This window comes from Eleutherodactylus coqui, chromosome 2 (assembly GCF_035609145.1).
Source record: "Eleutherodactylus coqui strain aEleCoq1 chromosome 2, aEleCoq1.hap1, whole genome shotgun sequence".
NCBI lineage: Eukaryota > Metazoa > Chordata > Amphibia > Anura > Eleutherodactylidae > Eleutherodactylus > Eleutherodactylus coqui.
In genome coordinates, this window is record NC_089838.1 from 310,447,625 (window position 1) to 310,471,319 (window position 23,695).

Sequence of the window (23,695 nt, forward strand, 5' to 3'; positions counted from 1 at the left end):
CAACTCACTTGTCACCCACGGCGACCCCCGAATCTTTAGAGACGAGCGGGGAGATACTCGGCTAAGGCACTACTCGCTCATCTCTAGTGCTGAACCTCAACTATAAATTAACTTTTACAGTGACAAACCTCTATGAAAAAGTTTCCTTATTTGATCTGTGGTGAAGATGTTCGGGTTAAACCTGGGATGGCGGGGTGGATTTCCTTTTGAGGGACAGCCATGATTTTCTGTACTTGAAATGGCAGAGAAGGCAACATTGTGACCTACAAGATGTTACATGGGGAATCCCACTTCAAACTAATCTTCAAACATGATCACCACGCCTTGACAGCAGCCTCCCGAACAAAGGGACCGTGGTGCAGATAGGTTTCGGTGGCCCTCTGTTGCAAGCACTTTGGCTCTACAGCCTTCTGCTTGGTAAATTGGTAATGTACCTTCACTCACGAAGTCCCACCAACATGATGTGGCAGGTGATCATTTTAGGTGGAATTCCCTCTCAAATTTGTGTGAAATTTTTAAATTTTTTTTCATTTCTTGCAACGTGTAGTAGCAGATCCATAGCTGTACATGTTTCAAAAGGTAATATGTTTCAGCCAATTCTCATCATGTAATGGAGGCTGGATACAATTTTCGAGTATACTTTCTGTATCAATGTTTTTGATCTTTTTTTCCTTTTTGAAGATCTCTGCTTGTTGTTATTTAATAGGAACTTTCATTGTTTGCATCCAGTATATTGAAATCTGTCCCAGACTCCTGATGGACATATAGGTAGAAGGCTCGTTACAGTAAAGATATTGGAACTAGGTATTGTAACGATCTGTGAACCTAGTGTACATTTCTCAACTAGAACAGATATTTATTTCCGAGAGTTAAAGGGACACTCCTTTTTTTTTTTTTTCCCCCATTCATTGTGAAACTAGTCACCCAGTGTGTGTGTGTGTGTGTGTGTGTGTGTGTGTATGTATGTATGTATGTATGTATGTATGTATGTATGTGTGTATATATATATATATATATAATGTGTATATATATATATATATATGTATGTGTGTGTGTGTGTGTGTGTGTATATATATATATGTGTGTATATATATATATGTGTGTGTGTATATATATATATATCTCTGAAAGCCCTCACTGACTGACTCGCCAAAAGTTCTCCAACTTCCCGATGTCGTAGAAACATGAATTTTGGCACAAGCATAGATTATCTCCAAAATAGGAAAAGTAATTGGGTCCCTACTCGATTATTCAATTCTAGCACAAAAGAATTAGCATCGAAATTTTACGTATGGAATCTAAATCTCTCACTTCCCAATGTCATAAAAACTTAAAATTTGTCACGGGCATTGAATATGTCATAAATAGGAAAAGTTAATGGGTCCCAACTCGATTATTCAATTCTATGCGCAAAAGAATTGGCGTCCAAATTTTACGTACGGAATCTAATTCTCTCACTTCCCGGTGTCATAGAAACGTGAAATTTGGCAGGAGCATTGATTATGTCATAAATAAGAAAAGCTAATGCGTCCCAACTCGATTATTCAATTCTATGCGCAAAAGAATTAGCATCCAAATTTTACGAACGGAATGTATTTTTCTCACTTTCCGGTGTCATAGAAACGTGAAATTTGGCATGAGCATTGATTATGTCATAAATAGGAAAAGCTAATGTGTCCCAACTCGATTATTCAATTCTATGCGCAAAAGAATTAGCATCCAAATTTTATGTGCGGAATGTATTTTTCTCACTTTTTCGGTGTCATAGAAACGTGAAATTTGGCACGAGCATTGATTGTCATAAATAGGAAAAGCTAATGGGTCCCAACTCGTTATTCAATTCTATGCGCAAAAGAATTAGCGTCCAAATTTTACGTACAGAATCTAATTCTCTCACTTCTTGATGTCATAGAAACTTGAAATTTGGCATGGGCATTGATTATGTCATAAATAGGAAAAGCTAATGGGTCCCAACTCGATTATTCAATTCTAAGTGCAAAAGAATTAGTGTCCAAATTTTACGTATGGAATCTAATTCTCTCACTTCCTGATGTCATTTTATATAAAGGAAACGTCGCATGGTTGTCTCCACGTGGTGTTTCCTGGGTAACGCAGAGAACTATGCAAAATGGTGAACATATGTTTTTCCGGTATCTCTAAAGTAACCACGACTTCATAAGATTTTCCGTGTGAACACCAGATAAACACCAGTACCAAATTAACTCGGGCGAAGCCGGGTATATCAGCTAGTGTGCATATATAATGTCAGCTAGTATCACCTTGTTTAGTTACTCCTTTCTATCTGAAAATTCTCTTTTGGTGGGTCATGTGATCTGCTGGTGACCCCCTGGGAATTACTTGTCTTTCTGTTCTCTCAAGGGAGTCACTACCAGAACTTCTTGTAGGATGAAATTACATGGGCCATGCCACACAAGCTCTTCACAAGGGGAGGCAAGAACTTCCATCACAATTACTGCTGATGAGTAGAGGCTCTTGAAAAAGAAGGCTGAGAGGAGACCTTATAGCGGTCTACAAATATCTGAAGGGCTGTCACAGTGCAGAGGGATCAGCCCTATTCTCATTTGCACAAGGAAAGACCAGAAGCAATGGGATGAAACTGAAAGGGAGGAGACACAAATTAGATTTTAGACAGTGAGGGTGATCAATGAGTGGCACAGGTTACTGTGGAAGTTGGTGAGTTCTCCTTCAATGGAAGTGTTCAAACAAAGGCTTGATAAATATCTGTCTGGGATGATTTAGTGAATCCTGCACTGAGCAGGGGTTGGACCCAATTACCCTGGAGGTCCCTTCCAACTCTACCATTCTATGATTGTTGTCATGCAGTTATAATGAAGATGACATTCCATGCTCCCTGACTGTATACATAAAGTCTTTAGCTTATTTAGCTGAATATGGAGGCTAATGATAATTACGCCATCCTCCCAGCAGGCAGAGATGGTACTGGCTCTAGTTCTATTACAGCATATAGAAATAGAGAAAGCAAGGAGAAATCTAAAAATAAGCATAAGATTTAATAAGTATCAGACAGGAGGCTGCACTGCTTGGAAGTGACTGCAATGTACATGAGGTATGTCCAAAGTGTGATGGACAATCCAATCATGTGAGGGGTGCAGTATCAGAAAATGTGTTTTTACTGGAGTGCTCCTTTAAACAACAAAGCTGTGTATGGAATTACAGCAAGCAGAGATCTTGATAACCCTGAGGAATCTCAGACAGAACACAGAAACCTTTTTTTTCTGACCCCCAGGGTCCTCAAAGGGTCTGCAGTGCTAGTTTACAGCAGCTCCTCACCTGGATGGAGCTGGCTTGCAGGGAAAAGCCCAAAGCACTTTCTCCCTTTTCGGTCTTGCAGTTCATGAGGTTCCTAGAAGTTGGTTACCGCCCAGTCATGATGTTACGGCTTCTGCTAGTAATCTGCCATAACGTGTGATGACCCCTCTAAGGTTTAGCGCTCCGTCCCTACATAATAGATGTTTGAGGACTAAGGCATTGCTAAAAACGTCAGCTGAGACACTTGTTATTTTTGTAAGTATTTTGCTTAGGACGATTCCTTGCAGTGTATGATTCATAGGACTTTTTTCAAAAAATGTTTGTCTTTGCACTTTTGCTTCCGAGCTGTAAAACTTGGATTTAACTTTTTTGTTTTAAGTATAAATGAGTTTATTTTCTCAAACATATATATTTATGGCGATCTCATTTTAGTTCAGTACGTCCTCCTTTTACCATTGGAAGATATGACAACTGACAGGAATAACTTCTTATGCACTTTTTATTCTGCAGCTTAAATCCCCTCGGGAAACCATTTTGTGCCTTGTACATCAGAATCTGCACGTATGGCCATGGTACAACTCACAAAATGGCTGCCTGCGGGGTGTATGAAGGACTCTGCACATGTCTTTTACTTTGTACGTTTTACTTCATTTGTATCGTTAACAGGAAAAAGTGATGTCATTAAAAAATATGCTTGTAACTTTTTTGCTTTAATAAATGTTTGTTTTATGTTATGTGGATACTTTGAGTTGTCATTTTTGGAGCGCTGTTTATTAGTTGTGCAGAGTTTATGCAGAAATAGTAGAAATACATTACAAATTTAAAAATGTCTAACAATTTTCTGACTTTCTGCACAAAATCTTCCGCAGTCCTGCTTTCTTTTCATGGTCCTTTTACATGGAAATTGGGACTCCTCCCTACATACCACTTAGCTTTAGGTAATGGCTGGCCACCTCATGTGCCCCCTGCCCCAGCCCAAGGATAATTGAATTTCCTTCTGTAATTACTCACGAGGGCAGGCCTTGACAAATCCAAGATCTAGGAGCCAACAACAACGCACTGTAAGCCTCATGTCTATCTATGGGCACGCACGGATTCCGCATGGGGAATCCTGTACAGAATCAGCTGGCAACCCGGTGTAACTGAGTGTCTTCATATTTCTATAGTGCAGACGTGCCGGCCAGCGCACATGTGGAAGTACAGTTTTTTGGGGTTTTTTTTTTACATCTCCTGATCTTCCCAGGGACGGCTGCAGATCGAACAGCTTCTATTGACTTCAATGGAAGCCCCCTGTGCGGGAACCGCATTAAAATGGCACATGTTGCGTCTTTGTTTTTTTTGTTTATCCACGAGCGGAAACCGCAGTTGGTTTCTGCGTGTGCGCATGAAAAATCTTTTTGCCATAGCATGCTATGGAGGGTTATTGCTGCGGAATCCAGAGCGGAACGCCCATTCCGGATTCCACAGCACAAATTTACCCATGGACATGAGGCCTATGGCTGAACCCACACCCTGGGTTGTGAAGTGATTGATACGCATTTAAAGAAATTAAAGTTATTGAGGACATCAGAGAATTAGATATTGCGTGGCCTGCGGTATAGTCACAACTGTACCCCCATCTCCCGCACACACTCCTCTAGTATTAAATACGGGGTACAGGGTATTCTCATAGAACAATTATGCTCCATTTTGCATGGGTCTAATGGTGTCAGTCACAGGTATGGACCATACTTGTAGGGGTCATCATCTTTTAGGGCCCATTTACACAGGACGAATGTCGGGCAAACTATGCAACTCTCGTCCCTGTGTGACCTCTCTCCCGTGCTCCTGCGCGGGAGCTAGCAGAGCAGGCTAGTTCACGGAGCGGCTAGCAGGAGGGTGGGGCAGTGCAGGACATTTCCTCTCGCTCCCCCTCTCCATTGAGATAACACAGCGGCCGTTCACTACTGAACGGCCGCTGTTTAAACTGAGCGATGAGCGATGAAGCTTATCATTTATGCTGCATAAACGATCAGCAATGAGCTCATCACTCATAGCTCGGTTTAAACAGCGGCCGTTCAGTAGTGAACGACCGCTGTGTTATGTGAATGGAGAGAGGCGGGGTAGCAAGGGGAGAGAAATCTCCTGTACTGCCCCACCCCCCTGCTGGCCGCTCCGTGAACTAGCCTGCTCTGCTAGCTCCCGTGTGACAGCATGGGAGTGCGGACACACAGGGATGAGTGTCGCATCATTTGCTCGACATTCATTCCTTGTAAATGGAGCTTTACAGTTGCAATCAGAATTACTCAACCCCCTAATGCAAATCAGGTCTATTTGCCAAATTAACAAACCTTCAGCTTTTTGCAAAAAGCAATCAAACAAGAAGAATTTTAAATAGCTTAAAGCAACTAATATAACAAGTCGTTCCTCCAAATTCAACAAAATACTATTTTTAATGAATCCCTCACAAGAGCAGACATTTAAAAATCAGGTATTGTCTCAAGCACACCTGATGCAAGTAATCAAGGGCTTCAATAGCTGCATCAGGTGTGCTTGAGGTACAACACATTAAACATGTGGACAAATATGGCTACTTACAGAGAGCGGTCCAAAATGTTCAGAGAGGGGGTCATTGCCTTGCACAAACGAGGAAAAGGGTACAAAAAGATAGCAAAGCCACTGAGTGTTCCTGGAGATACAGATGGAAGCATTATTTTGCAAGTTCAAAGTTAAAGGAACACCGACTACCTGGATCTGGCAAAAAGAAGAAGCTATCACTGGCTGCCACTAGAATCCAGACCCAAAAGCACAAGAAAAGTTGGCTCGACTATTCTGAAAACCATATACATGAGCCACAGGACTCTTTGGATTCTGGTCTGTGGAGCGAATAAACAAAACTGTCAGTTTTCGGGTCAATGGATCGGCAGTGTGACTGGAGGAGGAAGAATGAAGCATACGCTTAAGAGCGCACCCACCCCACCCTCAGTGAAGTATGGCGGTGGCTCGGCCATGTCCGGGGTGCTTTGCTTCCTCTATCACTGAATACCGGCAGTGTGTGGAGGGCAAGATGGATTCAAGTATTAGGAATATCTAGGAGTAAACACTATGCCTTCACCAGGACAATGTTTCCAAGAACACCTCAAAGTCCACCAAGGCCATGCTTCAGATGACGTCCAGGAAGATTCTGGCTTGAACACCGTAGAAAATCTTTGGTGGGATTTAAAGAAGGCCCAAGAATATTAGCGACCTGGAGGCCGTTGCCCAGGAGGAATGAGCTAAGCTTCCTCAGGAACTCCGTCTGGTTGTACTTCATGCTTGCAGCCGGTCACAGCGGCAAAAGGCATTCCACTAAATATTAAAGACGCTTGTCATGAAAGGGTGGAATAATTGTTAAAAGTGTCATTTTATGTCCAATTTGGAGAAACCACATGTTACATTAGTTGTGTTGAACTTTTTACATGGTTTCTGCAAATCCCCTGCTGTTAACACCCTACATGTTTTGGTCTATGTAGATCATGGCATGTAAAGGATTCACAGAGGGAGCATGCTCCCTCTGTGATGTCATTGGAACCTTCGCGATATAATCACAGAGGGATGATGGGTTGCCATGGCAACAGGATCCCAGATATCGGCGACCCAGATTGGCATTGCAGTATGGAAGTCCTACAGTGCTTTATCATAGCGCTCAGAGCTGTTATGGTTAAAGTCCCCTACAGGGATCTAAAATATGGCAAAAAAAAAAAAGCAATAAAAACCTTTTTTGGACATTTACCCTATTTGCATTAAGAAGAAAAATTAAAAATTCCCATCCTTGTATCCGTAACGACCTGTAAAATAAATTAAATACACTGTTGATCCTGCATGGCAAAAAAGGTTTTTAAAAAAACTCAAAACTGAGGCACAATTCTTAGTTTGTTTGTCTTATCTCCCAAAAAACACAATAAAAGTGATTTTAAAAGCTGTATATACCCCCCAAAATGGTACAAAAAAAACCTGCAGCTCGTCAAGCAAAAATCAAGCCCAAACAGAGCTCCGAACATGGAAAAATAAAAAAAAGGTATAGGACTTTAAATGAAGTAATGTAAAGTAATGTAAAACGGGTTTTCTTGTGCAAAAGGGGAAAAGCCTAAAAAAAAAATTGTTTTTTTTCTGTGGGTTGGCAGGTTTTGACAATACCAAAAATAAATAATGTAAGTAATGCTGTATGATCAACGCTGTAAAAAAATTTTTAAAAAAACTATTGCAGAATGGATGTGTTTTCTCACCCAAAAATGGTACCAATAAATCTTCAAGCCCTCATACGGCCGTGCCGACAGAAAAATAACAATAGTTATGGCTTTTGGAAAGTGGAGATGAAAATCCCCCTAAAAATCATGGCATCCTCAACGCCAAATGTTCTTAAGGCCTCCTTCACACAGCTGGCAAAGTTGCACAATTTTCTCGCGATGCGACAATGCTACAAATCTCATGTATGTAAAGCCAGTGCTTTCCTATGGGTTCTTTACATTTGTGAGGTTTTGTATCATGCGACATTGCGGGACAAACGCCTCATGGGTTTCGCGATATGCACGCGACTTGTGAGTTTTTGTAGCCCATATTTCCCTATGTACCTTTCTCTCTGTTGCATCACGTGTTTTTCGTGCGGTGGATGCAACTTTGACAGTAGGAAATGCTACTGTAAAGGCCCTAAACTAAGCCCTGGCTGCAGGAAATTTTTCTTAAAAAGTATACATCACGTAGAAGCGGTCCGCTTCCGCTGCAGCTTCTTCCCGAGCCCCGGCACTGTTTTTCTTCATCTCTTCTGGTCGGGGATTGAAACTTCCCCGCCTCCTGAAAGTGCTGCCTCTGATTGGCTGAATCCTAGCCAAGCAGAGCCAGAGCTCGATGAACCAATCACAGCCATTAAAGGAGGCCTTAGGGGTTTAACCGTTCCAATTTGTGGAATAGCAGCTGTTTCACCAATGTCGGTGAGTCGTTTGGCCCTCGTATGGTCAACTGAACAGCACAGTATATTCTGGATACTTGGTTCATTTTGGTCAACTGCTCTTTTAGTCGCAGCTGTCCTTTATATATGATGATCATTCAAGAATAATCGCAGTAAACTTTACAAAAGTAGTCCTGCCCACTGCATCTGGTGCGGCTCACCACCCTTCTACACAGATTTGAAATGGTTGGGGTTATCAGAAATATGGTATTCAGTATAATAAACCTCCAACAGTATTTGGAAAAGTGAGTCCTCTTACAAACCGGGTCGGCAGCTGATCTCATCACTGCTTTGGGAATACAGATAAGTTTGAAAAGTGTGCAAACATGCAATATTTACCGTGGCATTGCAACAGAGGCTTCGTTGTCTTAACGTGTACAACACTGAAAGATAGAACACTGCAGCACCGTGGGTTGTAGCTCCACCCAGGTCGCGGTTTGGAAGAAACAAACTTTCACACTACCTTTGTACTTCTTTAAGCTAAACCATATAATTTCCCTTAAAACACTAAACCACCTGTATGTAATCAAACACTCTCTGGACAAACAATCCAGAGGCATGGTACCTGAAAAGGTCGGCTCCTGTCACATTTCTTAAAGGTACAGAGCACCAAAAAAAAAGAGGCAGTTTCTAAAATTGAACCAGAGATTAAATTGAACTAAACGAATTTGTAATTGGTTATATTTCCTATGTTGTACACACACAAAAAAAAAAATGTAAGCGCCCGAACAGGGACTTGAACCCTGGACCCTCAGATTAAAAGTCTGATGCTCTACCGACTGAGCTATCCGGGCTTCTGTTAGGCATTGGTCATGGTACTATTTTTAGGGTAAGTCAGTGACATATGGTATCGTGCCTCACACAAAGCAAGAAATACGCGCACATGGAAAAAATAATAGCGACATGCACTTTCTTGGCGCATATTACCTGCGCATACATGCCAAAATAGTGTATGGGGATTATCAGCACACAGCAATTGCGCATTTCATTGCGTACTTGCTGCGTGTTTGCAGTGCGCAGCAACTTACCCCCGTCTGAGAGGCTTTACAGCAGATCAGTAACAAAGCAGTAGGTCAGGCGAACTCCGATGGGGCCCCCAACCTGCTGAAGTTTCCTGTGTCAATCTGTTGTATCACTCGCTGCAGAGTTCTAGATGCATTTAGCATCTGCACAAGAACAAGTGACACCAGCGCCCCCACGGCGGACTCTATCCTGGAGCCTAAGGACCATCCTGCGGGGGGAGGAAGCCGCCTCGACCACGGATGGATCCAGCAATCATATGAAGTTACAAACAAAACTTTTATTATAGTATCCTTTAAAAAGTACATAGAAAAAAAGGGGAACTCCTTTACATGTTTACGGCTCACAAACTCGGGGCTCTTCCTCATAATGACGCTTCTAAGGAAGCTGTAATAAAAGTTTTGCTTTTAACTGCCTAGGAGTGCTGGAGGGAAGCTTGTGTTTTGGGACAAGGACCATGTGGCAGGAGTTTTATGAAATGGGTTTCCACGGCCGAGTAGCTGCACACAACGGGGCGGGTTTACTAATACATTCTAATAATTAGGGCAAACTTAAAGCCTGTTTACACACAACGATTCGCTCAAAATAAGTTCAAACGAACAAAAGCGAGTGATGATTGTGCAGTGTGAAGCGAAAAAATCACTCACATGTCATTCATCGTTGTTTAAGCTGACTTTTCAGTCAGTTTAAAAAAACCTCGTTAGCTGGCTTCTCGTTCCGTGTGAACCCTTCAAGCTCAGCGCTTCCCGTAGGAGCAAGGAAGAGCGAGCAGCCCGCGAGCCGCCAGCAGGCCTTTCAGTTTGAATGCTCTGCACGAGCGAGGACGACCTTAAAGTGAATAATAATAATAACCTTTATTTGTATAGTGCCAACATATTCTGCAGCGCTTACATAGACAGGGGGGAATACAGAAAGACAAAATACAAACATTACAGAACCATGGTTACATAGTAATCAATTGATGGAAACAATAGGGGTGCGGGTCCTGCTCCAACGAGCTTACATACTACAAGTAATGGGGGGGATACTGAAGGTAAAGGGGGTGGAGATGGGCACGGTATGGCGAGGTGGAGAGTGAGGGGTGCTATACTCATAGGCAATGGTCAGACATTTAGCCATGTGACGGCAGAAACGGTATGACTGCGGGAGCGGTTTATAATGGCTAACAGGGATTGCAGTCAGTAGGTCAGGGAGCATGTTATCAGGTGGAGTACAGAGGGGTTTGTTTAGGGAATGCGGTATGCCTCCCTGAAGAGGCGTGTTTTTAGAGCACGCCTGAAGTTCTGCGAGTCCTGGATTGCCCTGATAGCCTTTGGTAGTGCGTTCCAGAGGACCGGTGCTGCTCTGGAGAAGTCTTGGAGGCGGAAATGAGAAGTTCGAATTAGAGGGGCGCACAATCTAGTTTCGTTAGCAGAACGGAGAGCCCGGGCTGGTTGATGGATTGAGATGAGGGAGGCAATATAGGGGGGCGCTGCGCTGTGGAGGGCTTTGTGGATGAAGGTAGTGAGTTTGAAGTGAATTCTGTATTTAACGGGCAGCCAGTGCAGTGACCGGCACAGGGCAGAGGTGTCCGAGTAGCAGCTGGACAGGAAGATGAGTCTGGCTGCCGCATTCAGGATGGATTGGAGAGGGTAGAGTCTGGTGCAGGGGAGGCCTATCAGCAACGAGTTGCAATAATTGAGCCAAGAGTGGATGAGGGCAACAGTAAGCATTTTTAGCGTGTCCACAGTGAGAAAAGAGCGGATTCTTGCAATGTTCTTGAGGTGCAGCTAACATGTTCAGGCAAGAGATTGGATGTAGGGGATAAGAGAGAGATCAGAGTCGAATATGACCCCAAGGCAGCGTGCGTGTTGTCTAGAAGTTATGGTGGCGCCACACACTGAGATGGAGATGTCAGGATGAGGCCGGTTAGTGGAGGGTGGAAATACCAGTAACTCAGTTGTAGAGAGGTTTAGTTTTAGGTAGAGAGAGGACATAGTGTTAGAGACAGCGGACAGACAGTTAGTGATGTTTTGGAGGAAAGGTGCAGAGATGTATCCGGAAGAGGTGTATAGCTGGGTGTTGTCAGCATAGAGGTGGTATTGGATGCCAAAACTCCTGATGGTTTGTCCAATAGGGGCTGTGTAAATAAAGAAAAGGAGGGGGCCGAGGACCGAGCCCTGGGGAACACTAACAGCAAGGACAAGAGGGGGGGGGGGGGAGGTAGAGCCAGCAAAGGAGACGCTGAATGAGCAGTCAGATAGGTAGGAGGAAAACCAGGAGAGAGCAGTGTCCTTTAGGCCGATGGAGTGAAGCATGCTGAGGAGGTGTTTGTGGTCAACAGTGTCGAATGCTGCAGAGAGGTCGAGGAGGATCAGTGGGGAGTAATCGCCCCTCAAGTTGGCTGTTAGGAGGTCGTTGGATACCCTTGTAAGGGCAGTTTCTGTCGAGTGTTGGTGTCGGAAGCCAGAATGTAGGGTATCGAGGAGAAAGTTCTCTGATAGATAGTTTACAAGGCGGGAGTAAACCAGGCATTCCAAATGTCTTTGGTCCCTGGAGAACAGATGGGTGTTTCGTGTCCCCCATATGAATAGAAGGGTGGCCAAGCATCCTTAGGGTACTGTTGAAGGGACGTCAAGTACCAAGCATGCTCTTCTGCTCCTCCATTCATGCAGGAGAACGCTGTTCTTGTGATCGTTGAGGGCTCTAGTACTTGGATAAAGGATAACTTTAAGGAGGACCCTTCAGCTATACTTGAACACCCTTTTTTCCTTTATAACCTAATAGCCCCCACCCCTCTAAAAATGATAGTTTAAAGACCTATTTACACGCAACGATGGCTTTTGAGCGATAATTGCTGTGTGGAAACGCTTCCATATTTCACTGTTCGGCTGAACGATGATTTTTAGGTGAGCATAAAATCCATCGTTCAGCCAGAGAGAGATAGCAGGGACCGCACGCTGTGTTCTCCATGGGAGCAGCTGATTACATTGTATTCAGCTGACAGCCCACAGCCCATGCGAAGACAATGCAACTGACTGCAAAGTCCAGACTACATGCTAGAATTTGCAAACAGCTCCTGGAGGCTCATTTACATGCAAATGAAACTGATAAAGTGCTAATGGGCATTAGTGGAATCAACTGGAGGGGAAGAGAGAAGAGGGAGGCAGTTTAGCAGTCACGCTGCTAAACTCCCTCCCACCTCCCTTCTCTGGCCGCTGTCATTGGCTACCATTGGAGCCCATGCAGTGGCCGACATGTTCTGGCCCAAAAGATAGTTCCAGGGCTATCTTTTGGGCCCGACGTAAAAACCCCTGGCGCTATATTGGCCGGCTGGGCGCTTTTACGTCGCAAGAATATGGCTATTTGATCTGATGTATTGGAATCCAATGCATCATATCACGGCTATATACGCTTGTGTGAAAGAGCTCTTTACCGTATATTTATAGATCTACGTAGGAACTACCATAGAAAGGCCTTAATATAAAAACTTGATTTAACCAATAAATGATTTTCATGGTGATATTTTATTTTAAGAACTCTAAAAAGACATTAAAGGGGTTTCCCAGGCGTCAGTGCCAGATACAACGGGGTCGAAATGGAAGACGCACCTGCAATTATGAGTATTGACCACTGCACAGGGTCGGCAGCTGCAAACAACGGTTGCTGCCTGGAAAATCTGTCAAAGAAAAACTACCGCCCGAACAGGGACTTGAACCCTGGACCCTCAGATTAAAAGTCTGATGCTCTACCGACTGAGCTATCCGGGCTTCTGTTGTTATGGGTTATGATACTATTTTTGGGGTAAGTTAGTGATGTATGGTATCAGGCCTCTTACACGTGCACATATTTTGCATAGGCATTACCAATCTTCCGTAGACTTAAACTCCGCCTCTCACACGCAGCATGAGAAACAGACACACAAAAACAAATCACGACATGCACTATCTTTGAACGTATTACACACACAGACATGTATGGGGATTATCGGCACGCAGCAAGTACACATTTTATTATATTGTGACGCGCAGCAACTTCCAATTGTCTCAGACAGCTAAGCTTTCCATATACACTGACTAGCCATAACATAGAAACCACCTGCCTAATATTGTGTGACCCTGGTGCCACCGAAACAGCTCTCACCGGCTTGACTCCAAAAGATCTTTAGAAGGTGGCATTTGGTGTTTGGCTCCAAAACGTTAGCAGCAGATTCTTTTAATGGCACTGATAGAGATGGCCAAATTCAAGCGCTCAACTACCGGTATCGCCGGCGGTGCCGTGGAAGTGAATGGAGCGGAGGCGGGTTCTAAGCTTATCACACTTCTGAAGGTTCCAGGGCTGCAACCTCAGGATTGGTGGGAGCCCCAGTAGTCAGAGCCTCACCGATCAGCACTATTCCTGTCCATAGGCTGTCAGTTATTGTAGATCAGCACCGTTTGTGTGAAGGCAGGTGAACTGCAATACCAGACTAGGACAAAAGTGGCGCTGTTTTTTTCTAATCTTGGACAGCTCCCTTAGGTTGACCATAGATACAAGATAGCGGTCAGCCAAATGAGCATTATACATACACACTTAGAGTGACTTGGCATGAAGCAGAAAGATAGACAGCTTCTAGCCAGGGACTTCTAAAACTCTCTTATCACCCAACAGAGCGGACACATTGGGCTTCACTTCCCCTGATGTCTACCATCCTGTGAATAGGGGATAACTTGATTCAATAGGAATGCCCCTTTAAATTCAATAAACTGTGAGGTGCGGCCTCAATGGATTGGACTTGTTTTTCTAGCATATACCATAGATGCTCAATCAGATTAACTCTTTCCAATCCTGTGTCGGACCTCATCCAACATTGAGACTTCCCTGTATAGCTTCCATGTTGGGTGAGGTCCGACGCATGTTACTAACACTATGCAGGACAGAGCTCCGCAAACGTATATTACACTATGCAGGAGAGAGCTGGGATGTGTGTGGGTGGCAGGGAAATCGGATTGGAAAGGGTTAAGATCTGAGGTGTTTAGCGGTAAAGTCGCCTCAAACTATTCCTGAAAAATGTATGCAGGGTCTATGATCCTGCCGGAAGAAGCCGCTGGCTTTAGGTGGTCTCCTCTGGTACAGACTCCTATGGATCCATGTATGTAATGAAGCCCCCCCGGCTTATACATTAGTTAGTTCCTGAAGTTTCCAGCGATGATTTCCGCCCTTGCATGAACTGAAGGTAAGAGAGGGAATTATCATTCATCGTTGGCTGTGTTTACGCTGAATGATTATTAGCTTGTTTAAAGGGGTTGTCCCGCGGCAGCAAGTGGGTCTATACACTTCTGTATGGCCATATTAATGCACTTTGTAATGTACATTGTGCATTAATTATGAGCCATACAGAAGTTATAAAAAGTTTTATACTTACCTGCTCCGTTGCTGGCGTCCTCGTCTCCATGGAGCCGACTAATTTTCGCCCTCCGATGGCCAAATTAGCCGCGCTTGTGCAGTCCGGGTCTTCTGCAGTCTTCTATGGGGCCGCTCGTGTAGAATGCCGGCTCCGTGTAGCTCCGCCCCGTCACGTGCCGATTCCAGCCAATCAGGAGGCTGGAATCGGCAATGGACCGCACAGAAGCCCTGCGGTCCACGGAGACAGAGGATCCCGGCGGCCATCTTCAGCCGGTAAGTATGAAGACGCCGGACCGCCGGGATTCAGGTAAGCGCTGTGCGGGTTGTTTTTTTAACCCCTGCATCGGGGTTGTCTCGCGCCGAACGGGGGGGGGGGGGGGGGGGGTTAAAAAAAAAAAAAAAAAACGTTTCGGCGCGGGACAACCCCTTTAAACGATTTTTTGAACAAATTCCATATAAAAGGGTCTTTAGACGAGACGGTCTTAAGATGTGCCAGATTTATCCTAGTGACTCTGACGGATGGTAAATCTGATGAATCTTTAAACTGTCTGGTCTAACTATATTCCACCTATTATTTGGCTTAGTTTACCCCAGATTTGCGCCAGAAAACAGGCAAATGTGCAATAATAAATCTGCCCCAACGGTTGTAGAGAAGTGTATGCCTTCCGCTGTGTGGCAGAAGTTCCTGGAAGGGTCTGTTTTGTCCCAACATAATTATTTCTCTTGGCATAAAGATAGGTCTAAAAATTTGGGTGACGCGTTCCATGTTGATTGACTTGAGTGGCTGCACAGATCCCGGACCTCAACGTGCAGCCAGCTCCTTTGGAAAGCCTATTGAGAACCAGACCTTCTCGTCAAACACCAGTAGTAGCTGACCTCACAATTGAAGTGAATTAATTCTCCCCTGACATTTGAGATTCTTGTGAAAAGCCTTCACAGAAGACTGGAGGCTGTTGCAACCGCCAAAGCAGCCTAACTCGATATTAACCCCCATGGATTTGCAATGAGATGTCGAAGAAGCACATAAGTGTGATATGAGATGTCCACATCCTGCCAAATAGTCTAAGTCTTCATATAATACAGTATATTTGGTGAATTAATGATTGGTTTGGTCACATGTCTGAATTGAATTGATGAAAAATGGTCATCAGTGTAAATGAGCCCTCATTCTTCCTTTGTGTATTGTGTCAGAGGGAGCACAAAAGCATCGGCCTTCATGCAGTTGTCCTAAAGACTGTCTGCCCCTGTAAAAGGGCCTTAACAGTTCACCAAACGTTCTTACTCAGGTGTGTCTGGGTGTCTTCAAGGATGGGGAGAAGACAGCTGTAGCCGGAAAACAAGTACAAAAGACCCAAGCCTGGATTGGGGGAGGGTACTTCCTTGAGAAAACTTTTGAAGAGGAGCCCTTAGGCCGGCCTCACATGAGCATAAGCATATTTGCACAAGCATGAGCACCACGTGTTTATGGAATGAGCTATGCTTTTTTTGCTCATGCATAGGCGTGGGTGTTTGACTCGGAGTGCCACAAATAAGTACTCAGTTGAACAGCGGGTTTGTTGCTCATGAATACTGGCGAATGGGTTCATTTAAATAACGGACATTTCGGAATACCTCTGGTGAAGGAAGTTACCGACAAAATCCTGTATTTATGAACTGGTGAAAAAATGAGCACGAAAGTGTTTTGACTTAACAAGATGTTTGATTGCCCGGTGTAGGATATGAAGGATCGATTACTGGCATCACCAAGAAACTCCTTAAAGGGGTTGTCTGCTCTCTTTTTCATTGATGACCTGTCCTCTGCAGCCGGTCGGTAGTTCCTGCTGGTCAGGACGTCACATCGGGTCCTGACAACCCGGTTCCGTTGACAGGATCTCAGGGCTGCGCTGTAATAATGCCTGTTAACAGATTCTTAAACTGGCCATACATTTTAGATAAATGTCAGCCAAACCTGCCAACTTCAGCCAACCATGTAATGTGTATGCGGGTGACTCAACTACTGATGCTATCAACATAGATAAAAGGTTTCTGGCATTGGCTAATTCCTCTCTTACCATGGAGAGCTCATGCACATTTGGCTGAGCAGTTCTTATAATGGTCACTAGATGCTGATAAAGTAACACAAAAATGCCTATACTATGACAAAAAGCTAATATTTAGCCTACATTTAAGGGGATTGTACCAAAATAAACTTGTATCACCTAAATGTTTGATCAATAAGGTTCGGATAGTGAACGGCATTCAAACAAGCCCCCCTCCCCCAAAAAAGGCCAAATTGAGTTTTTTTCCCATTTTATCCCACTTAACAATTTTTTTTACTTTTTCAGTACATTAAATGGTAGCATTGAAAAATACATCTCGTCCCACAAAAAGCACGCCTTCAGATGGCTGTGTCAACGGAGAAAGCTGGGAGGGAAAGAAAAAACTAAAATGGCCGTGTCTTAAAGGGGTTAAAAACTGCTCTTTCAGTGACTGGTGTCAAATCTGTGACTCAAAGTTTTTCATCTGAAAGAAGCCAAAATGAAGGGGATTAGTTTTCCTCCATGCTAGGGTAACAACTTTGAGGAAATTTACATTTAAAAGGGTTGTCTGTCCTTTTAAACCTGGGTGGAACCACTTGAGAATGAGTAGAAGGAAACGGCATAATACTTAGCAATGTGTCCTTTGTCATCTGACACCAAAGAATGGCGCATTCATTGTCACATACATAGAGAAGTGGGGGAAGGGAGGTGACAACTGCTCGGAGCACATAGCTGGCTGGGAAAGTCTTTACACGGGGCGATTGTCACCCGAATTATCGCTGGGAACAGCTCATCTAGGTGATACTCGTCCCTTGCACAAGTGGCTGCCGACGGGGCACTGAGCGAGAAATCACTCACCTATTAGTCGCTTGGTTTTTAGCAGTACTAAAGACCAAGTGACTGCCGGGCCGTGTAAACAGGAGCCACGCAATGTTTGAGCAACTCCTATTCACTATAAATGGCGGCGGGAAGCCGGAACGATCCTCAGCCGCTCCACCTCCATTCATTGAACGTCTATTGCTCCCGTGTAATCTTGTTCGCTGCCGACAGTTGTACCGTGTAAAGGTGCCTTTAGGGCTCCTTCACGCCAGCATATTCACATTTTAGTGTGTGTATCGGTGTATTTTGCTGCACCTTTTCTGCCCGAAGGACAATGTTAATTCTATTGACTGATTTGGATAGACTCTCTCCAGATGTCTTTGGTCCCTGGAGAACAGATAGGGGGGTTGTATTTCCCTCCCCGATGAATAGAAGGGTGGCGGAGCATGTCTGCCCAATTCATCTCTATGGTACTGTTGAAGGGACATCATGTACCAAGCATGCTCTGCTGCTCCATTCATGCAGGAGGACCCTGTTCTTGTGATTGTTGGGGGTTCAACTACTCAGATAGGGCATAACTTTGGAGAGGACCCTTTAGCTAAACTTAAACAGTCTTTTTTCCTTTTTAACTCTTCCCCCTTCTAAAAATGATAGTTTTACTCATTGTTCCCATTAAAAAAAAATAAAAAAACACTCCATACTGCTGCATGAATTCCCCAACCTTTCTGAAAACGTCAACCAACGACTTCTAGGTCTTGTCCACCCAGCAGTTCTCGCTGCCTCAATCACGGAGTCTCAGAACACAAGACCCGGCAAGTCATCACGAGATCTTGCATTCTGGACTTTCAAAAATGTCCAGAGCCTTTAACAAAGTCAGCACTCTGAGGCATTTGTGTTATACCTTGTATACTACTTCTCACACGAGTGTTCAGGTCAAGACATCCGTATCATCCGTATTACAGATACATAATGTAAATGTGTTGATTATTAAATTCAATGGGAGCTGCGCCTGCACTACCAACCCAGGCCACTGCAATATGAATGGCACAATCTGCTTTCTGAGCTGTCCGTCTTTACAGCAGTACGGGGAATCTCCTCATTGGTGGGGATCTGAGCAGCAGACCTCCGCTGATCATCCTGAGGATAGGTCATCAATAAAAAAATGCCCACAGTCCTGATCCTGCTGCTAATGATGCCTTTACCATACATTTACGGTACTCTATAGGAACTATCATAGAAAGAGTTTCATATAAAAACTTTAAATCACTGGGAAGGTCCTTCTAAAACGTAACTTTTAATAATATATAAAGATCTAAAACAAGAGGCAGATATTAGATGGACAATGTCCAATAGGTATTTCCACCGGTGCCGTCTTAACAGCATTAGGGGCCCCCACGCAAAGCAGTGTACTGGGGCCCCTACGACAACTAATCACAGGAATAAAGATGTCTTCTGAATGCTGAAACTGGATGATTGGTAGCAGGAAATGTATTAGTGCTTCACTTTTATCTAAATTCACATTTCCTGATATGACCGTTTCAGAATTCCCTCCGTAGGTGGGGGGAGGGGGGGGGGTGGATGGCTACTAGGAGTAAGACAACCAGTTTGGAAAACTCACCGACATGTATATTAAAAGGAGACACTCCAATTTCTTAGGCATTTGTATAATGTAAGTCAACTTTAATATAAGAGTGAATTAAGACAGCTGACTCGCTGAGACATTGGTTTGCCAACTGGAAAACAACAAGTTGGGATACGGCTTTAAAGAAGGACAAGTGGGTTGGTACAACAAAATGTATTAATATAAATTATCAAAATAAAACAAATTTACATAAAAATAGGTGATATTGCGTAAAAATGTATAATGATTCTCTACAGGTAAAATACATTCAGCAAGTGATAAAACATAAACACAGTTTACAATACAAAAGACTTACAAATACAAACTGCATCTGTTAGAAGTAGGAGCCGTCCTTAAACACACCCCTCTAATTTGAACTTCTCACTCCCGCCTCCAAGACTTCTCCAGAGCAGCACCGGTCCTCTGGAACGCACTACCAAAGGATACCCGGGCAATCCAGGACTCGAAAAACTTCAGGCGGGCTCTAAAAACGCACCTCTTCAGGGAGGCATACCGTATTCCCTAAACAAACCCCTCTGTACTCCACCTGATAACATGCTCCCTGACCTACTGACTGCAATCCCTGCTAGCTGTCATAAACCGCTCCTGCAGTCATAGTGTTTCTGCCGTCACACGGCTAAATGTCTGACCATTGTCTATGTGTATTACATCGCTCACTCTCCACCCCCCCATACTGTGCACATTTCCACCTCGCCATACTGCGCACATCTCCAGCCCCCTTACCTTCTGTATCACCCCCATTACCTGTAGTATGTAAGCTCGTTGGAGCAGGACCCTCACCCCTATTGTTTCCATCATTGATTACTATGTAACCGTGGTTCTGTAATGTTTGTATTTTGTCTTTCTGTTTTCCCCCTGTCTATGTAAGCGCTGCGGAATATGTTGGCGCTATACAAATAAAGATGATTATTATTATTATTATTAATAAACATTTCTGCCCGGAGTTCATCTTTTCACTGGAGAAGCCACAGTGAGAAGCAGACCGGTTTCATGGACCCACACTGTAAGAGATCGTCTTCCCCTTACAGGTACAAGATGCTTCTGATCTATTACAATCTGCCTCCTATTATATACACTATAACTACTTAGGGCTCATGTCCACGGGGAAAATAGGATTTAGGATCCGCAGCGGATTTCCTGCATGCGGATCCGCACCCCATAGGGATGCATTGACCACCCGCGGGTACATAAATACCCGCGGATCGTCAATAAAAGTGATTTAAAAAAAAATGGAGCATGAAAAAATCTGGACCATGCTCCATTTTCATGCGGGTCTCCCGCGGGGACGGCTCCCGCGGGCTTCTATTGAAGCCTATGGAAGCCGTCCGGATCCGCGGGACACAAAAATCATATTTTACTTACCCGCTCCGTTTCTTCTCTTCGGCGCCGCGCCATCTTCTCTCAGCCGCGGCCGGATAATTTTGCTTCGGACCGGCGCATGCGCGGGGCACGTCACCGACGTCATCGTGCACATCCGCCGGGCCGAAGAATGAAGATCCGGCCGCGACGAGAGAAGATGACGCCGCCGCGAAGAGCAGAAACGGAGCGGATCGGAGGTAAGTTTATTCTCATTTATTCTCCTTTTCGGCGCTCATGTCCGCGGGGCAGGAGGGACCCGCTGCAGATTCTCCATGGAGAATCCGTAGCGGGCCCGATTTTCCCCGTGGACATGAGGCCTTAGTCATAGGCCATATGCTCCAAGCTTTGCAGCCAAGATGTTATCAATCTGAGACCCCCCACCATCTGAAGTGGCCGGCTTCATTGATGAAAGGTTCACAATCAACAAAACTCAATTCCCTAGGCAATGATGATGATATCACAGGATGACCAAGACTCAACAGATTCAGGGTGCATTCACACGAGCGTAGGTGTATTTACGTTCGCACGTGCGCAGCGTTTAATCACCGGAAAGAACGTATTTCGGCGATCATGACCAGAGCTAGAAAGCGTATTATCGTTTGTTCCTACTTTGCAAACTATCTTTTCGGCCATCGAATATGCGTTGGCGCGTATTTCGGTCGCGTATGTTCCGTCTTTTTTTCGGGTTGCCGTTTTTACGCGCCGTAAAATCGCCCGTGCAAACGAATACATTGGAAACCAATGCCTCAGATGGTCACGTTTATACGATTGGGTGCAAAAACGCGCCGTGTATGCACTCGTGTGAACGCACCCTCATGGCGATACAATGTATATGGACAGAGTTCAAACAAACAGAATTGTACTTAATACAATTAACATTATAAAGGGCCATTTGGACACAACGATTACCGATCAAAAGACTGCTCAAAAGCCGTCTTTTGAGTGATAATCGTTGTGTGTAACTGCACTGACATCGTGCAGTTTTCGTTAAGCTGTCGCTGATTGCTGATCTTTCAGCTTGCTGAAAGACGATGATGAGCCTTATCAGGGATTCACAGCGGGATACAGCTGATACTATTGTTTCAGCTGTATCCCGCTCCCTGATCACAGGTGGGGTCTGAAGAACAGAGCGGTCCAGTTCTGTTCTCCATACCCGACAAGGAGTGCTCGGCTGTATAACAGCTGAGCACTCCGTGCAGAAAACAGCTGGATGCAGAAGGCAAGCAGGGACACCCTGCTTGTCTTCTGCATCCTCCGCTCCGAGCGCAGGCTGTATAACAGCAGGGCGCTGGGAGCGGAGGAACAGCTGGATGCAAAAGACAAGCGGGGACACCCTGCTTGTCTTCTGCATCCTCCGCTCCAAGCGCAAAGTGATCGCTCATCTTGAGCTGTAAATAACACAACGATTGTCACTCAAAAGTCGCTTGAGCGACATCTTTTGAGCGATAATCGTTGTGTCTAAATGGGCCTTAACTGTAGTTAGTTCAATGTATGTTAGTTGGATAACTAAGCCTACACCAAACAGGTTTAGGCTGCATTCAGACGAACGTATATCGGCTCGGTTTTCACGCCGAGCCGATATACGTCGTCCTCGTGTGCAGAGGGGGGAGGATGGAAGAGCCAGGAGCAGGAACTGAGCTCCCGCCCCCTCTCTGCCTCCTCTCCGCCCCTCTGCACTATTTGTAATGAAAGGAGGCGGTGCCGGGCTAAGTTATGAGAATTAGCCACGCCCCATTCTGCCTCTCCCCATTGCAAATAGTGCAGAGGGGTGGAGAGGGGGCGGGAGCTTAGTTCCTGCTCCTGGCTCTTCCATCCTCCTCCCCCCCCCCTGCACACGAGGACAACGTATATCGGCTCGGCATGAAAACTGAGCCGATATACGTTCGTCTGAATGCAGCCCCCAGTCCAACAGCAAGTGTTCATAGCATTTCGTATTCAAGATACAAAATAGAGGATAAAGAAACATAAATAGCCATTTATATAGGCCTGCATTACAATAAGATACAAAACGGAGGGCTACTAATAGCCAACTATATTTGCACCACAGACATGTAAGCAAAAACAAAGATAAGTGCCTGCTGACACTCCTGTCGGGGCTTCTGTATAACATCCTAAAAGGTCCACCCCCTGGACAGGACTGAATGGAACCTAACTTTATGTGAATTAAACTTGTGTCCATGAACTGCGCTCTTTGCATTGGGTCTCTCCCTCTCTCTCCACCAACCACCCATTCCAAGAGGTATATACAAGGGTGAGTCAAAAATTATCTGCACTCTGGCTGTAGAATTAGTTTTAATCAACTTTCAGAGAAGGCAAATACAATCTTGTTCTGCATAATCTTCCTGCTTTTCAATACACTTTGTCCGTCTGTCAACAAACGTCTGTATTCCCCCTAAAAAAATAATTTAGACTGAGCCGCGAGCAACAAATGTACCGCTGTCTTCACCTCTCCATTAGACGTGACTCTTCCTCCTCTCAGGGCTTCTGTCAGGGAACCAAACAGGTGACAGTTCAATGGGGCAAGATCAGGACTTCATGGCTGATACTCGTACAACCTTCCTTGAACTTCTCTATCCATTCATACGCACTTCAAACACCTTCTACATACTGTGCACAAAATCTTCGATAAATATTTGCACCAGACGCCCCCTCAGACCCCTTAAAAACAGCAGTGACTGATAGTGATATACAGTAGAAAGCACTGATAAGCTAATGCGGCCAACTGAAGATGTCTCACAGAGGGGGATCTCAAGTGGAAGACCCCTCTCTTAACCTTTTCATTCTCAAGTCATGAGGTGCCTGGCTAGCTCAGTCGGTAGAGCATGAGACTCTTAATCTCAGGGTCGTGGGTTCGAGCCCCACGTTGGGCGAAACCTAAGTTTTTGGATTCTATTCTCAATAGAGAAGTTTTCCATAATTCCTAATACCTTTAATTTTGCTTATCTCAGCTATCTAAATCTCACAGGGACGATAACCTCTTATGTCATGACATGCCCCCAACGACGCGTTTGCGTGAGCGCATCCAGCAATCGTCATTACGTTGGGGATATCTCGGAACAGCTTGCAATACACTGATGGCCATCAGTCGTTATGACAATGGGAATACGCACCGCGATTAGGAGATCATGCGACTTCTGACGGCTAAATCCCGAGGTATCATCTCTGTGAGGGGTTGGCCGTCTTTTTTCCAGGGTGAATAATCCGAATTTTGATAGCCTC

General features: G+C 44.6%; 1 protein-coding gene and 3 non-coding genes across 4 annotated transcripts in view; 2 read left to right on the forward strand and 2 right to left on the reverse strand.

Annotated features, from left to right (window-relative positions):
* Nucleotides 1-8,975: 8,975 nt before the first annotated feature.
* Nucleotides 8,976-9,048, reverse strand: TRNAK-UUU (transfer RNA lysine (anticodon UUU)). The gene has a single exon. It is a non-coding gene; the product is annotated as a tRNA-Lys (tRNA).
* A 3,902-nt stretch (nt 9,049-12,950) lies between these two features.
* Nucleotides 12,951-13,023, reverse strand: TRNAK-UUU (transfer RNA lysine (anticodon UUU)). The gene has a single exon. It is a non-coding gene; the product is annotated as a tRNA-Lys (tRNA).
* Nucleotides 13,024-14,320: 1,297 nt separating this feature from the next.
* LOC136612834 (hepatic lectin-like) overlaps nt 14,321-23,695 on the forward strand; it is a 31,175-nt gene continuing 21,800 nt past the window's right edge. The window contains exon 1 of the mRNA XM_066593542.1: nt 14,321-14,468. The gene's annotated coding sequence lies outside the window, so the exon portion shown is untranslated. The remainder of the gene's footprint in view (nt 14,469-23,695) is intronic.
* On the forward strand, nt 23,274-23,346 carry TRNAK-CUU (transfer RNA lysine (anticodon CUU)). The gene has a single exon. It is a non-coding gene; the product is annotated as a tRNA-Lys (tRNA).